At 43.4% G+C, this 14,660-nt stretch overlaps 1 protein-coding gene across 1 annotated transcript in view; it reads right to left on the bottom strand.

Moving 5' to 3' along the window:
- Window positions 1-12,671, bottom strand: part of FLRT2 (fibronectin leucine rich transmembrane protein 2) — a 48,847-nt gene extending 36,176 nt beyond the window's left edge. Inside the window, exon 1 of the mRNA XM_075193328.1 lies at window positions 11,838-12,671. The gene's annotated coding sequence lies outside the window, so the exon portion shown is untranslated. The remainder of the gene's footprint in view (window positions 1-11,837) is intronic.
- Between the last annotated feature and the right edge of the window lie 1,989 nt (window positions 12,672-14,660).

Genomic DNA, 14,660 nt, shown 5'->3' with positions numbered 1-14,660 from the left:
GACCTTGTATAAAATAGTGATATTAATTTGGTGTATCTGGAATTCAGAGTTAACCATCGCTGTGAGCTGGAGAAAAGGTGAAAGAAACAAATGTATCTTTTAATTCAGCATCTCCTAGAACGTCCGTTCCGCATTGTGTAGGTAAATTCCTCATTTCGCAGAGTTGATCAGATATATATAGAGCTGGACTGACGACAACATCAATTCATTCAGTTCTGAGAGGTGGTTCAGAGCAACAATTATAGGGACACATTTTGTATGGAACATTTCAGGCCAAATTCCACTGGAGAAACGTAAGAACTGACACAGCCGGTGTGGAATGAGGGCAAAAGTTCTGCAGAAGAGTTTTGAGAATCACTCTCTCTGTGCCAGTGGGGGCATCGGGAACTGGCTGGAGGGCCACATGCACGAGGAAGGAGGTAGAGCGCGGTGCACTCCCTGCATGGAGCAGAGGCGGTCATGTCGTTTTTTTAGGATTGGGAGTGACTGGCTGGGGGTCGCAGGAGAAGGCTCGGTGGGCCACTGCCGGGTCTCTTGGTGGCCTGCAAACCGCCTGTTGTCCATCACTGCTTTATGCAGATGGCATCAAAGGTGGAACCGGTTGCCGATTTGTCGTCTTGTGGTTGGGTGAAATTGGGTGAATATGGGCAGCACGGTGGCTCAGTGGTTAGCACTTCTGCCTCACAGCGCTAGGATCATGAGTTCAATTCCCGACCATGGTCTTATCTATGTGGAGTTTGTATGTTCTCCCCGTGTTTGTGTGGGTTTTTTCCGGGTGCTTCGGTTTCCTCCCACACTCCAAAAACATACTGGTAGGTTAATTGGCTGCTATCAAACTGCGGGTATGAATAAGTGGAGATGTTGCCTATAGCAACCAATCAGATTCTAGCTGTCATTTTGTAGAATGTACTAAATAAATGAAAACTAGAATCTGATTGGTTGCTATAGGCAACACCTCCACTTTTTCATACCCGCAGTTAAATAAATCTAGCCCCAAGTGTCTGCGCCATATAACCATTAGTAAGACATCAGGACAAACCAAGAAGGTTTCTGAGCTACCTCAGAGAGAGAATATAATAACCATAGGTTCTGTTTATTGTGAAGGAAACCAGTGACTATTGCTTTGTCTCCAAGAAGTTCTGCAGCAGCTGCCTTTCATCCATAGTGATAGGTGCTCAGGTATCACTGCTAGTAAACTGTACTTTCCTGATCACCGAGAATCCCGCCAGGCAGCCCCAGGGACCCTGCACCTTCTCTGACTGCTCCTTGATGCAGATGAAGCTTTCGCCTGCAGCCTCTCTCACTCAGACCTCCCCAGTTATAGATATATATGCACAACAACGCGACTCATTAGTGCCGCTGAGGGCTTTGAAATGTCACAGCTATTTAGCACAACACAGGCCACTTAACCCATGGTGTGCCAGAGAGCTACCGCCACCATGGGGCAGCGAGATAGCTCCATGTCAATGCTGCGATTACAGAAACAGTCGGACTTCTTGATAATTAAAATGTGCTGAGAGCGACTTGTAAATGTTTACCCAAGTACATAACTCGCTTGTTCTAGCGCAGACCGGGCCGGGGATCACAAACTGCAACTAAGGTGGTAAATTGTCACATGCCGTGCATGTAATAACTCCAAGGCTACTGTAACAACCAGACAATCTGTGCAGTTACTGTAACAATATGCAGATTGCGGTGATATTAACCAGATATTGCTGCACTAATCACCTACGTCTGGCCGAACACTTCTTGTACAACTAGCAAAACCCGAAACAGATGATTGTCCTAGGATTAGAAGCAGCTTTGTCCTCTCCCCTGTCTGGTGGAATTACCAACACTACAAAAATACAGTAAGAGTTAAATATTTGCAGGAGAATCAGCAATATAACAGAATTTATACTTCTATATATTCGCTCGGAGTGCGTGAGGCCTTTCCATGTTTAGACGTTAAAGCTCCTTAACAAACCGAACACTCCTCAACCAGAAGCATTTCTGAAATAACTTCTTAGACCGCTGCTGTGAATTTTTGCTGGGATTAACATAAACCGGGAAATGCTGAGTTAACAACCAGGGCGGTTTGATCAATCACCGCTCCTCTCAGAGACTAAGCCAGCAGCAACGTCCAACATGGCTGCAGAACACAACAGAAAGGCCCAGTGATTTTACTGGGAGAGGCCAAAGTCTTCTGCTTTTTTTTTCTGCATTTCATCTAAACTTCCCCTCTGGCGAGACCACGGGAGCCTCTTTGTTTACTCTGCGTTATCCGTTTGCTCTGGTTATTGCAGCAGAACTAGATAAATTATTGGTAAATAATTCAGAAGCTTCTAGTACACAATAAATAGACAATATTATCCTCATCTTCCCATGTACACCTACAGATTACCCAGAGACTGGAAAGTGCATTATTGACTGTTCTCGCTGCTTCTTATTCTACTGCTGACCTGTATAATCTGCCTCTATTACTTGGAAGCAGATCCAGGTATCTACTACTCCTTACATGTTGCCAATTGTCTTTTCTTTCTGACATTCTCGCTGGTTTTTAACAGTTGGTGGATTATTGACCTGCCCCCATCACCTACACATGGTGCAAGCAGCACAGTGGCTCAGTGGTTAGCACTTCTACCTGACATGGCCTTATCTGTGTGGAGTTTGCATGTTCTCCCCGTGTTTGCGTGTGTTTCCTCCGGGTGCTCCTGTTTCCTCCCACACTCCAAAAACATACTGGTAGGATAATTGGCTGCTATCAAATTGACCTTAATCTCTCTGTGTCTGTCTGTGTGTGTGTTAGTGGATTTAGACTGTAAGCTCCAATGGGGCAGGGACTGATGTGAGTGAGTTCTCTGTACAGCACTATATAAATAGATGATGATTATGGTTTGAATCAACAATCATTACAAAGCAGCCTATTGATCCACTAGCAATGAGTAACATCACAAAGTACCTAATGCTGCAGTGATGTCACTAGCGCCTTGTAAATGGATAGGTTAAATTCCGCAGCCTCCGCTCCGTAAGTGTGAGAAGTACACTTCAATATTGTGACTGAGAGGTATATTTATGAAATGGCGAAAAAGCTCCACTGATAACAGTATTACTCCCTATACATCAAGGGAGTATCGCTTGTCTATAGCACAGCTAACGCTGGAGGTAACTGCCCTGGCAGTAAGATTCGCCAGATTTTTCCGGCAATAGCAGAAGAAACAAATGAAAATAAAATATTATATAAAAAAGCAAATTTTCTTTCTGCATTTTTTAAAACATTTTTTTAAACGGCTTTTAACCAGTTTTCTGTTTATTTACGTGGAATTACACTGAGCATTGGTAAATCGGCTCTCCGGATCATGCGTTTGCAATACCCGAGACCTGCCCTTCAGAGCAGTAATTTAACCCTTACCACTCTGGACCCAGATTGGCCGAGACCCTATGGATAAATTACAGCGATAGCAGATTATTTTATCGCTGCTTGATAGTAAATAAACCCCTATATGTGGTTTGTGCGTGAAAAAAAGTCATTCCTAACTGCATTAGATGTTAAAATAAAGGGCACAGGACTGAACTGCAAACAGTATAATTATATTGCATTGATAAAGAACTATACACTGTAAATACATTGTATCAGCCACATCTCAGGAATTGCTCACATTCTGAAAGGAATAATTCCTAAATTGACCAAAAGGGGGAGATGGCGAGCTAAGAAATGCAGATTCCACAATCCTGCAATTTTCATAATCTGATTATGACTCATGTATCTGCTCTATAATAGTCAGTAGACACTGGCCTACTGAGTCATTAACCTAAAGAATCCAATCTTGCTCTAGATTCCAAATAGGTTTCTAAAAATCCTGGAATAGAGGACATGATAATGTGACATTGCTCTGTGATCATTCATTGCTATCAAGTAATGTCTTACTACCCAATGTCACAAAACTAGTTCCCCAGCCTAATTGTAATGTTCTGCAATATAATTCAGCATTAGAGCTTGTGTTTCTTCTACAACAAATTGCACTCTCTCATATCAACTAGTGACCTATGTCCTTTCAGCTGATCCTTGGCGAAGGGAAGATGCTGGGAGTTGTAGTGCACCAATAATTAAAAACAACTTTGAATGCATTTGCACTGTACCAATCTCTGTGTACAGTACCGACATCTTGCAGAAACTAACGTCACTTTGGAGGACTGATCAAGCTGCCTAATGTGCACTTAAACTATTTATGGTTTATATAATACTGCAGCTAATCATCTATATCCCTAGCAACCCAACCCACAGGCAGTGGTTTAAACAAAAGGGTCTGTTCCAACTCCATGTAATTTATAAATAAAGGTTGTGTCTTGCTCGGGTGTGAAGAGACAGGATTTATTTATAAATTCAGAATTCTCAAAATATTTTGAAAATAATTTCCTGCAAATGTGTATAAACAATGTAGTTAGCTGGAAGATTGGAAAAAATAATAAATATGTAAAAAATAATTAGGATTATTATGGATGAATGCCTGTGCAAATACAAACAACTAGACAAAGATATTTATTTGTTGTGTGCATTACCTCTAGTGGGACATTGCAGCTTGAGGACAAGCAGACAAAACCTGCACTGAACTATTGTCTGTAACCTGATGTCAATCAATACCTGTATTTAATAAAAGCTCCAGAAAACACTTCTTACACTGCTCTGCTGTTTACTCATTAAACACGAGACGATAATATGTATAATGTGTGCGATGTGACAGACCTGTCCTGGGGGCTGCACCTTTCAATACTTCACAAAGCAACTTTGACAGTGAAGCAAAACTACTGTGGGCGCCCTCGTCCCCCCCCCCCCCCAGCTCTCCCCGCTGCCCCTTCTCTTCTCTAAAAAAAACCAGAACGGAGTCCTCTTGTGTGTGACGCATAGAGTGCGTGCTCTGTACCGTGCGTGCTTAGAAACGCCCCCCTCAGATCAGAACTGGGGGGTTGGGAGGCTCCAGACTAATTTCCCAGATCTCAATATGATCGAGCATCTGTAGGATGTACTGGAAAAACAAGTCCCAGCCATGGAGGCCCCAAATCTCAACTTGCAGGACTTGAAGAATCTCCTGCTAACGTCTTGGTGCCAGATACCACAGGACACCTTCAGAGGTCTTGTGGAGTCCATGCCTCATGGGGTCATACATTTGGTGGCATGAGGTGGGACTTACACAATATTAGGCAGGTAGTTTTAATGTTGTTGCTGATCGGTGTGTGTGTGTGTGTGTGTCATACACACATATATATATATATATATATATATATATATATATATATATATATAATATATATATATATATATATATATATATATATATATATATATATATATGTAGATTGTGATAGTATTACAATGAAGGCAATAGGAGAAATGGTGGTATGACATACCTCCATATACCCAGGGACGGATCTAGGCAACTGCTCTACCCGGGGCGATTTTAGGGGGAAGCAATTTAGGCCCCGCCCACTTTCTAATTTCTATGGCTGCCGGCGGCTGCACAGTATGTGCAGGTCCGATTGCCCCGATCGCCCCCCCCCCCCTCCCCCTGTATCCGCCACTGCATATACCCCCCACTTCCACCACTGTGTGTATATATATATATATATATATATATATATATATATATATATATCTATATATACTATAAGTGACTGGAATGTGACAGTGTTACAATGTAGCAGCAGGAGAAGTGGCGGTATGACATACCCTGTACACCTCCCACTTAAATACAAATAGATTCTCTAGCGCTTTACAATTGGGCTAACACTGGGTAATACACTCAGAGGTAAGAGGGCCTGTCCCAGAAGCTTACAATCTATGGGATATTGCGCTCTGCCTGTTAATGAAGTGATATTAGTCCTATACTGTTCATGTTTTATATATTTCCGTTAATAATTTATAGCGCGTAGCCGAACGCTCAGAGACCTGACTGGTTTTATAATGGACATACTGTATAATGGAGGATTGATCACACGCTGATCAGATTCATTTATGAGGTTTTCATATATTATTTACAGGAGGTTGAGCTCAGAACCATCACGGAGGATCTCTAGTGAATAAAACATCTTAGCTTACATTTAGAGGAGGTCGCGGGGCCAGAGATGATTGTTTATGTCAAACCAACGATACGTCAGAGAGGTAAAACAAATAGATTTTCAGAATTATTACTTTAATACAGTGGAAGAGTCACCTACTAACACTGGAGGCCAGATTGCTGGATTAACCAATATTCATAGCTGATCATTGCAATGGGATCTAGTGCCTCTACTGAGGTATGAGGCACAGCCATGATAGGTATAATACAGTGGATGCCTCGTTAACATATATGCATGCCTCTTTCCTGCAAGACAACTTTTCATGGTGCAAAAAAAGTTGGCACTGTGTCATGTGGCTGCTTTGAACCAATGAGCTAATCTGTTGATTTTATATTATATTATATCATACTATATATCCTCTCTATGGGGCATATTTAGAGTTAGTAGCAAAGCAAAAAAACGAAACAAATCTGCACATTGGAAGAACTATGTTGCTCTGCGGGGGGGTCATGTATTTTCCCTGCAGTAAATAAATACCCCCCCTTTGCATTGCAATATGGTTTGTCCATGTGTAAGTGGATCTATCACTGCCCATAAAACCACACGCTTTCTGTAAATAATTGAGTTAAACACAGAAAAGAACATTTGCAGTCGCCCCTTCATTCCTCTCTCGATTGTGAAGCACCCAGAGTAGCTGTCCTTTTTAAAATTCTAGAATGTCTGCTCAACCTCTCTCCTCCCCGGCCTTATGAAAAGGCTGTCCAAAAATAAGTGGGAAGAGACAGCTAAACTCCAAAAAATATATTAAACTTGTCTGAAATAAATGGCTTAAATGATATAAAAATAGTTTGAAATCTACTTTTCATTTTAATATAGTCAAGAAGTAAAAAGTGACAATTGCTCTATATTTAAAATATACAATTTATCTTTGCATTCCATGTTAGTCGGTTATTAAACCTTTTCCCATTCTTTTCACAAACCAGTTATATTGTTATTGCCATAAAGTGATATATATTGTGACTCTAACATGACGTTGCTGTCATTTACAGTAGGTAACCTATTAACCCTGTTCTGTATAATATGTTATTGTTTTTATTATACATAAAAATCTGTGTTTTATGATAAGTCTCAAAGCTCAAATGTGGAGCAAAATATTTATAAAATCTCCAAAGTTGATGATACATTGTTTGTCCTGGAAATAAGTTCTGGACTCAAATTTGGATGTAGTGAATAGGAATCAGTGCCCGCTGCAGGAGTTGGGTGGATTATACAGCGGGGAACCAACAGTGCCCTCAGCATGGCACAGCGGCCCACACTCACCCTGTCGTTCAGTGCCAGGGGCTGGGACTTTGCATTCAGCAGATGCATTTTCTGTCATTTGCAGGCAGCGCAGAAGAATAAGAATACTATTAATAACATTGCTCTTTTCCAACAAAAGCTACATTTTAAACATCTGACATGACCTTTGCTTCAAGCTTTTCCCTCGTCTCTTTATAACTCCCCTTCTAGTTCAAAATAACTTGTACTTACATAAACCAGGTCTCCAATACATTCATTTCTATGCAAATCAAGTAAAATAAATTCCATATTTTAAAAGCTCTTTAATAATCACATTCAGCTAGCGCTGCTTTAATAAAGTATCTGCCTGTGTTGATTACGGTAAAGATGCCATTTTGCATGACTGATTTTCTGTGGCTCTGCAGCTCTGCACAACCTGGTACAAGACATGGAACCGTTTCCAATGGTTCTACACTGAAATGAGGTCTGTAGGTTGTTACAAATAAACGGTATATTCTGGTCACATTGAATTTATTTCTAGATATAAAGAAAGATTAACTCCTTTATCTATTGCACCCTCGGTGGTAAAACATTCTTGTGTTCCAAACAGAGATTCCTAAATTCCAGGTAAACAGCTCGACAATAAGTGGGTAACACAGATCAGACGAAAGAACAATATTCCAAATCCTCTCTGATACCTTCAGTATATTTTCTTAAAAGTATCTTTTCTGTTTTACTTTTTCAATACAGTTTAAATATTCTACCTGAAATGCCTTATTTTTATTCCAAGTCTTTGATCTAAAGCAAAAAAAAATATAAATACATAGTAAAGTCTAGAATCTGTTGTCAGGAAATCAGTTATCCAGAAAGTTCCGAAAGCCGAGCAGCCTTTTTGTTAGTAATGTCACATAGGACATGGTTATTACAAGCTGGGCACCGTGAGGAGAGCTGCTAAACTATAAAGAAGCTGAGAGCCAGGGACAGAGTGTGTGTGGGGGAAACAGAAGTAATTTATAAATACCATTTAAGATATTTTAGACCTGGTCCTCCAAATTACAGATAAACCTCTTATCTGGAATACAATAATCCTCCTGAAAAACAGGCCTCTATATCTGTACTGTGAAAAGTGCTGAAAAGCTGATATAGTCACATCTGAAGGAAAATAATAGTAGGTTATGATGTTATATTCCATAGATTATACCAAACAGCAGAACTGTGACAGAATTCAATATACTAATCATTAATTTACTACAGTAAACACCGCCCTCTAATTAAATTAAACACAGACAATTTGAGTTAGGGTCAGCTGTATATGTGTTGCAAGTTGCCTATCTGTGCTCCAGAATGTAGACTCTACATAATAACATGAAGGTTCTAGAACTATTATTTCCCACTTACTGAATACTTCTTGTTTAATCTAGAAGCATTGTGGATACATTATTACTGGTAGGAATATGGGAGAGAGCACTGGATAAAACAGATTCCCAGATTGAGTTTATACTGTACCTACTGAGGCCTTCATGATAGTAACTCTGCCGTGTTACTGGGACATGTCCTGAATAATTTCATTTAAATGCACATCTCATTCCATTTAAATAGTATTTTCAATTTTTTTTAAAAAAATAAAATAAAATATTTTAACCTATCAAATAAAATTTTGTGGGTTTGACAAGCCTGATGACCATGTTACAAACAAGGTTTGTAAGTGTGCAGTGTTCTGTGCACCCCCCTATAACATACTACATGTATAATCTGCAATTTGCAAGGGTTTGGGGAGGAAATAAATCCTAGTGACCCTGCGTTGGATGGAGAGTCTGAGCCTGTGGCTCCCTCACACAATGGCTGCACAGTTCTTACAGACAGAGGTCAGTAATGAACTGAATTTGAATGGACTCTGTGCAAACTGCTCAGTTTGTGGAAGGTTTTTTCCAATAAACACTTTTCACTGGTCTCTGAGAACCTGGAACATCCCAATATCCAAACTGATCAGTTCAGGAAGGAAAGAGTTAAAAAAAAGGTCAGTAATTTGGTGGACTCCACCCTGAAGGGCCACATTCACAATCTGCTGGATCTACCCTGGCAAGTTACATCTTCAGCACTAATACTTCCAGATCCCTCAGCTAAGGAAGGCTCTAACCAGAACAGCAGATATGTACAGAGAGAGAGGAAGATCGAAGCAGTATTACAGCACTATCAGGACAATGCGATATGTTGGCTTTCCAGAGCAGGATGATATATATATATATATATATATATTTGACTATATGCTGTATGTAATATTGGGCATACGCAGTATATGAATATTTTGTTGGAATCCCCTCTATCAAAATTCTGTACCCATATTCTTAATAATATAACATTGTAGGATCTGACAGATTTATGCAGGAGACGCCTTCTATAAATAATGAAAAGTTCCGAGACCTTGAGCCAGGTAAACCAGCCTAAGACATTGTATAACAAACTGCACCAAATCTACCTACGAAATCGGTGCCCACCGGACCCTGTTCACATTTCCCCAAATCACCATAAGACCTGTAACAGAGCCACACATCTCCTGACAATATAATCATCCAGTGCATCAATCACCAGACCTGGACTCCCAAAATCCACCGAATTACCACATGATTGTACGAGGGACGAATCGCAGAGAGATTGGATTGGTGAGACGGGATTGCTCTCACATCGATGTTAATCTCTGATGCTCCTTTAACACATCTATGTAGCACATAACTCACTTCTATATAAAGACTTTGCTTATTGCATTCAGCAGGAGCTCTGACTAATTTTTATAGACGTCAAACTCAGATAATAATTCATACCTCAAACATTTACAAGGACCCATTTCTTCCACAGAGTATTTCAAGTGTCTCCACCTGGTGAAATCATAATCGGGATTCTATTGTACCTCTATCAGAGACTTATTGTCTGGATTCATGTAGGATTAGTAATACATAGATTGCTGCAGGGTAACCTGAGCTGGTCTGTGTTTGTATCTACCTGTCTGGGGGTATGTTAGAGACCCCCCCCCCCCCCTCCACATCTGCGGTCCCTCAGCCCAGAATACATCGTCCATTAGAGAATCAGTCCAGGAACAGCCGGGGATATATGCATTAAATGACTGCTTTATGTCCACATACAGATACAGGCTGATTCCACCCTGTGCCTCATAACCCATAATAACCTAATCTGTTCAATTTGTACCACTTAGACATAATGGGAGAATCGCCTTCAAATCCATCACTGAATGAGCTGCTGCCACTGTCTATAATGGACCATATGCTGTTATATTGTGGAAGTGTTATATTATGGAAGTGTTATATTGTGGAAGTGTGTGGTGACTGTATCCACGTCCTGCCCGGGCTGCATCCAGGAGAAAGTAGGGATCAGCATAAAGCCATAGGTCCCTTCATATAATGGAGGGACAGACTACCCCCTGGCATATTGCCAGTAGCACCCAGGACAGAAGTGTACCCAGCACATACAGAGAGTGGTATCACTGCAGTGTGGATGGATACACTCAGCATATAACTCATTGTACAGAGAGATGATGAAGATGCCATCATTGTATATGGGATCCGGTTGGATAAAACTATAATAACTGTCCCCGATTAATGATCCAATTCACCAGGACAGGTAAATCCGGTCGGTGTCAGACTGACAGAGAGTGAGGGGTTAAGCAGGAATATTATGGACTATCACTAGGAGGGAGACGTTTGGTTATTATAGGAGTGGGTCAGATCCCATCAATTCTATGCCTTGAAGACAGGCATCATATGGGCAACAGAGAGATTTACCTCTAGTTTATCTGATCACTGTCAGTATGAGGGACCTCTGTAGATATGTAGTAGACTGGTCCTGTGTGTTATGCGAGGATTTGGGGATCTCTGTTCCAAACACAGCCCCCTTCATGGTTGTTTGGGATGAAACTTGCCAGTGAAATAACGCACAATCTGTCTTCGTTTATGTGCAATCTGCAGCCTGGTGCTCGGGGTCTGTCTGTCCATATGGGCAACACAATTACAACAGCACTGGGGAGTGACAGCGTTTACTGGTGCAGAGCTAACAATCCCCTGTTCTCGGTCATGTCAGACCCGCCAGCACCAAGGATAATATAACGATGTCCACCACCAATAGTCCTAGTTATTTCTACTTATAGACCTGTACAGGGGCTGGCTGAGCAGAGGGGCATCTGCTCCACTGGCAGGACCCATAGTGGGCTATCAGGCTGGGTCACTGGGCTACATGCATTTTTTTCCTTTAAATTTGCCAACTCTCCCCTGGACTATATATAGACACCGATCACAGGACCCTATATCTTATTAATCTCTAGTGACACACAGATCACCTATAGCTCAGTCCCCCAGTGACACACTGATCACCTATAGCTCACTCCAACAAGTGACACCACCTATACCCCCCCCCCCCCCCCAGTTATCCCCTATGGACAGGATATTCGGCACCTATACACAAGTCTGATCCCCTATAGACTAGCTCACAGTAAGACCCTCTGCCCAATCCCTCAGTACCTGTGTGGGTTTCGCTGTCCTCTCCAGATCTCAGCATAATCCCAGTTAGTATCCTCTCTCCGGTCACCCTAAATAAGGAGAAATCCAATCAAACTTTTGGGGATCCGGTATTTGCTGCTCACGGGCACAATCCAAAAATGTGGGGTGCAGACCCGGGCTGGCCCAGCCGCAGGCAGCCGGGAGTCAGACTTCTGCAGCTCCCCCAGGGGGGTCTCCTGCGCGTTCCGAAACCCCTCAGGAGAGACAAGCATCTTCCAGTCTCCTCCGCCGCCACCCGGTGCAGGAATGGGACATACCCGCGTCCCCAGCGAGAGGGGTGACTGCTCCCCAGTAATCCCAGAGGCGAGCTGTGATCCCCGCTCACTCCCGTGCGCTGCGATGACTTTGCGCAGACGTTCCTTTGCGCTGGCACCAGTGCGCAATGCTCTCCTGAGCGCAGGGTGTCCCTCTCCTGTGTCCAGGGAAGTCTGGGGCTCAGAGAGGAGCCGGTGTCTGTCCCCAATCCTGTCCCCAGCTCCTTATGATTGCAGCAGAGCTCAGACCTGTCTCAGCCTCCAGCTCCCAGATCCAGCCTCCAAAATCCCAGCCACTGTCAGCACTGCAGACATTAAAAGATTGTGGGCGGGGCCATGCAAATGAGCACATGTAATGTGTCACTTCTTACCTCCCTGGCCCCTGGTGTAGGCAGTAATGATAGCTGAGATGTGTGTGCTCTGTGCTAATGTCCCTGCTGCCCCCTCATGTGTCTGATGCCCCTGGGAGATGTACAGAGGAATGACTACACTTGATGGGCCTCTCTCTCTCTCATCCCTATCCCTCTCTCTCCCTCTCCCTCTCTCTCTCTCTCTCTCTCTCTCTCTCTCTCTCTCTCCCTCTCTCTCTCTCTCTCTCAATCTCTCTCTCTCCCTCTTCCTCAGATCCCTCTCTCTCTCTCTCTCTCTCTCTCTCTCTCTCTCTCTCTCTCTCTCCCTCTCTCTCTTCCTCAGATCCCTGTCCCTCTCCCTCTCTCAGATCCCTGTCCCTCTCCCTCTCTCTCTCCCTCTCTCTCTCTCAGATCCCTGTCCCTCTCTTCTCTCTCCCTCTCCCTCTCTCTATCTCCCTCTCTCTCTCTCTCCCTCTCCCTCTTTCTCTCCCCTCTCTCTCTCTCTCTCTCTCTCTCTCTCCCTCTCTCTCTCTCTCTCTTCTCTCTTTCTTCCTCTCCTTTCACCATCTTTCTTTCTCTCCTCCTTCACTTGACAGTCCCCACCCACAGTTTTAGGTTAGCAGAATGCTTGGAAGGCAGCAGTCAGAGGAACCTTCTTCCACCAGCACCAACTCGGACTGGTGATTAACCCATGCCATGCCAGCCTCCATCCCTGAGCTGCGGTGCATGGGGTTTAAACCCCTTCCCAGCCGAACCCCTCGCCTGCTGGAAGTTCATCACTGCCCCAAAGGTAACTCCTATGCCAGCAGTGAATGGGTTAACCGGGCTCGTAGACAGGATCAGGAGAAGTGTCCATCACAGGGACCCCAGGAGACTATAGGGGTGAGATAAGAACTTCACAGTGAGGGCCCCGAGATGTATTGGGTTGGGGGCTCCTTCCTCTGTGTTATGGGAACGTGTGATCCAGCGGACGCTGCATTTCTAGCAGAGGTTAAACTGGATAAAGTGATTTAACTGAGTGTGTGATCTATGTGTGTAATAAGTGCCTCTTCCAGCGCATCAGCCTTATTAGCACCGACAGACACAAATGTACAATGTATTCTTCATTCTCATAACCCATAACTGCACCATATGCACCCTGTCATGGTTCCCCCCCTCCCCAATATGATGGGTGATAGAGGGACATGGGGGGTAGGACTGACACCTCCTCACACGGGATATTTACACTCCTGTCCACGGCTCCTCTCATTAACCCTTCCCCTGCCGCATTGTGTTATCCTGTTCATCTCCCATGCACAGAACAAATGGCTGATATCATTATAGCATTTGACTTAGAAAGTATATAAAAAAAGACAGAGAAATAAAACACCCCCCCCCCCCCCTATAATAAATGATGGGCTGTGTGTTCTTTTCTGCCATTCATTTCCTTGCCTCTGTCACAAGGTATCCATACACAAGACCACCCCCCCCCCCCCCCCCCCCCATGATCACCCATGATCAGAGACCATGCATGTGCTCAGCATAACCATCCACCAGCGACAGTGTCCTCCTAGCAGAGGTCCTCGGGGATGTGGTCGGTGTCACTTACCTTCCTGCTAGTTCTGCACTGGAATAAGTGACGAGGAACCCTAATTGGGGACGATGTGGGGGCATTAAGGGGGGTTATCAGAGAGGCGGGCAGGTGAGGCTCACTGGGGCAGGACGGACCCAGGGCTGGGAAGATGTTACCTGCCCCACAGAGCTGTATGCAATAAGTACAGAACATTATATAATGGGCACATAACATAGCACAAGGTGAAGATGATGGGGGGGGGGGGGGGGGGGGGGGGGGTGGGGTTGTTATCAGACAAAAGGCTCATACACTCTATAGAAAATGGATATTTATATCTGTGTGACTGCTGGGGGCAGCGAGCAGTCTAATGAGCTCCTAATGACTGTACACTAATTAAGTCATTTTAGTTAGTTTTGGAAAAAATCAGCATCAGGCCCCTCATTAATGCCTGTTGCACCACACACATCATGTCCACACTATATTACAGATCAATACAGTGGAAAAGATGCTTCACCAAAGATTCTTATCGTTAACACTTTTCTGGGGGGAATGATAAGCGTCTGTCCATTATTTTGACCCAATCAGACAATCAGATAAACTTCCTAATATACCAGTGACGGTGATTTAT

Source organism: Mixophyes fleayi, chromosome 12, assembly GCF_038048845.1.
Source record: "Mixophyes fleayi isolate aMixFle1 chromosome 12, aMixFle1.hap1, whole genome shotgun sequence".
NCBI lineage: Eukaryota > Metazoa > Chordata > Amphibia > Anura > Limnodynastidae > Mixophyes > Mixophyes fleayi.
The sequence above is the reverse complement of the archived record's forward strand: the minus strand, read 5'-3'. Positions and strand labels throughout refer to the sequence as shown.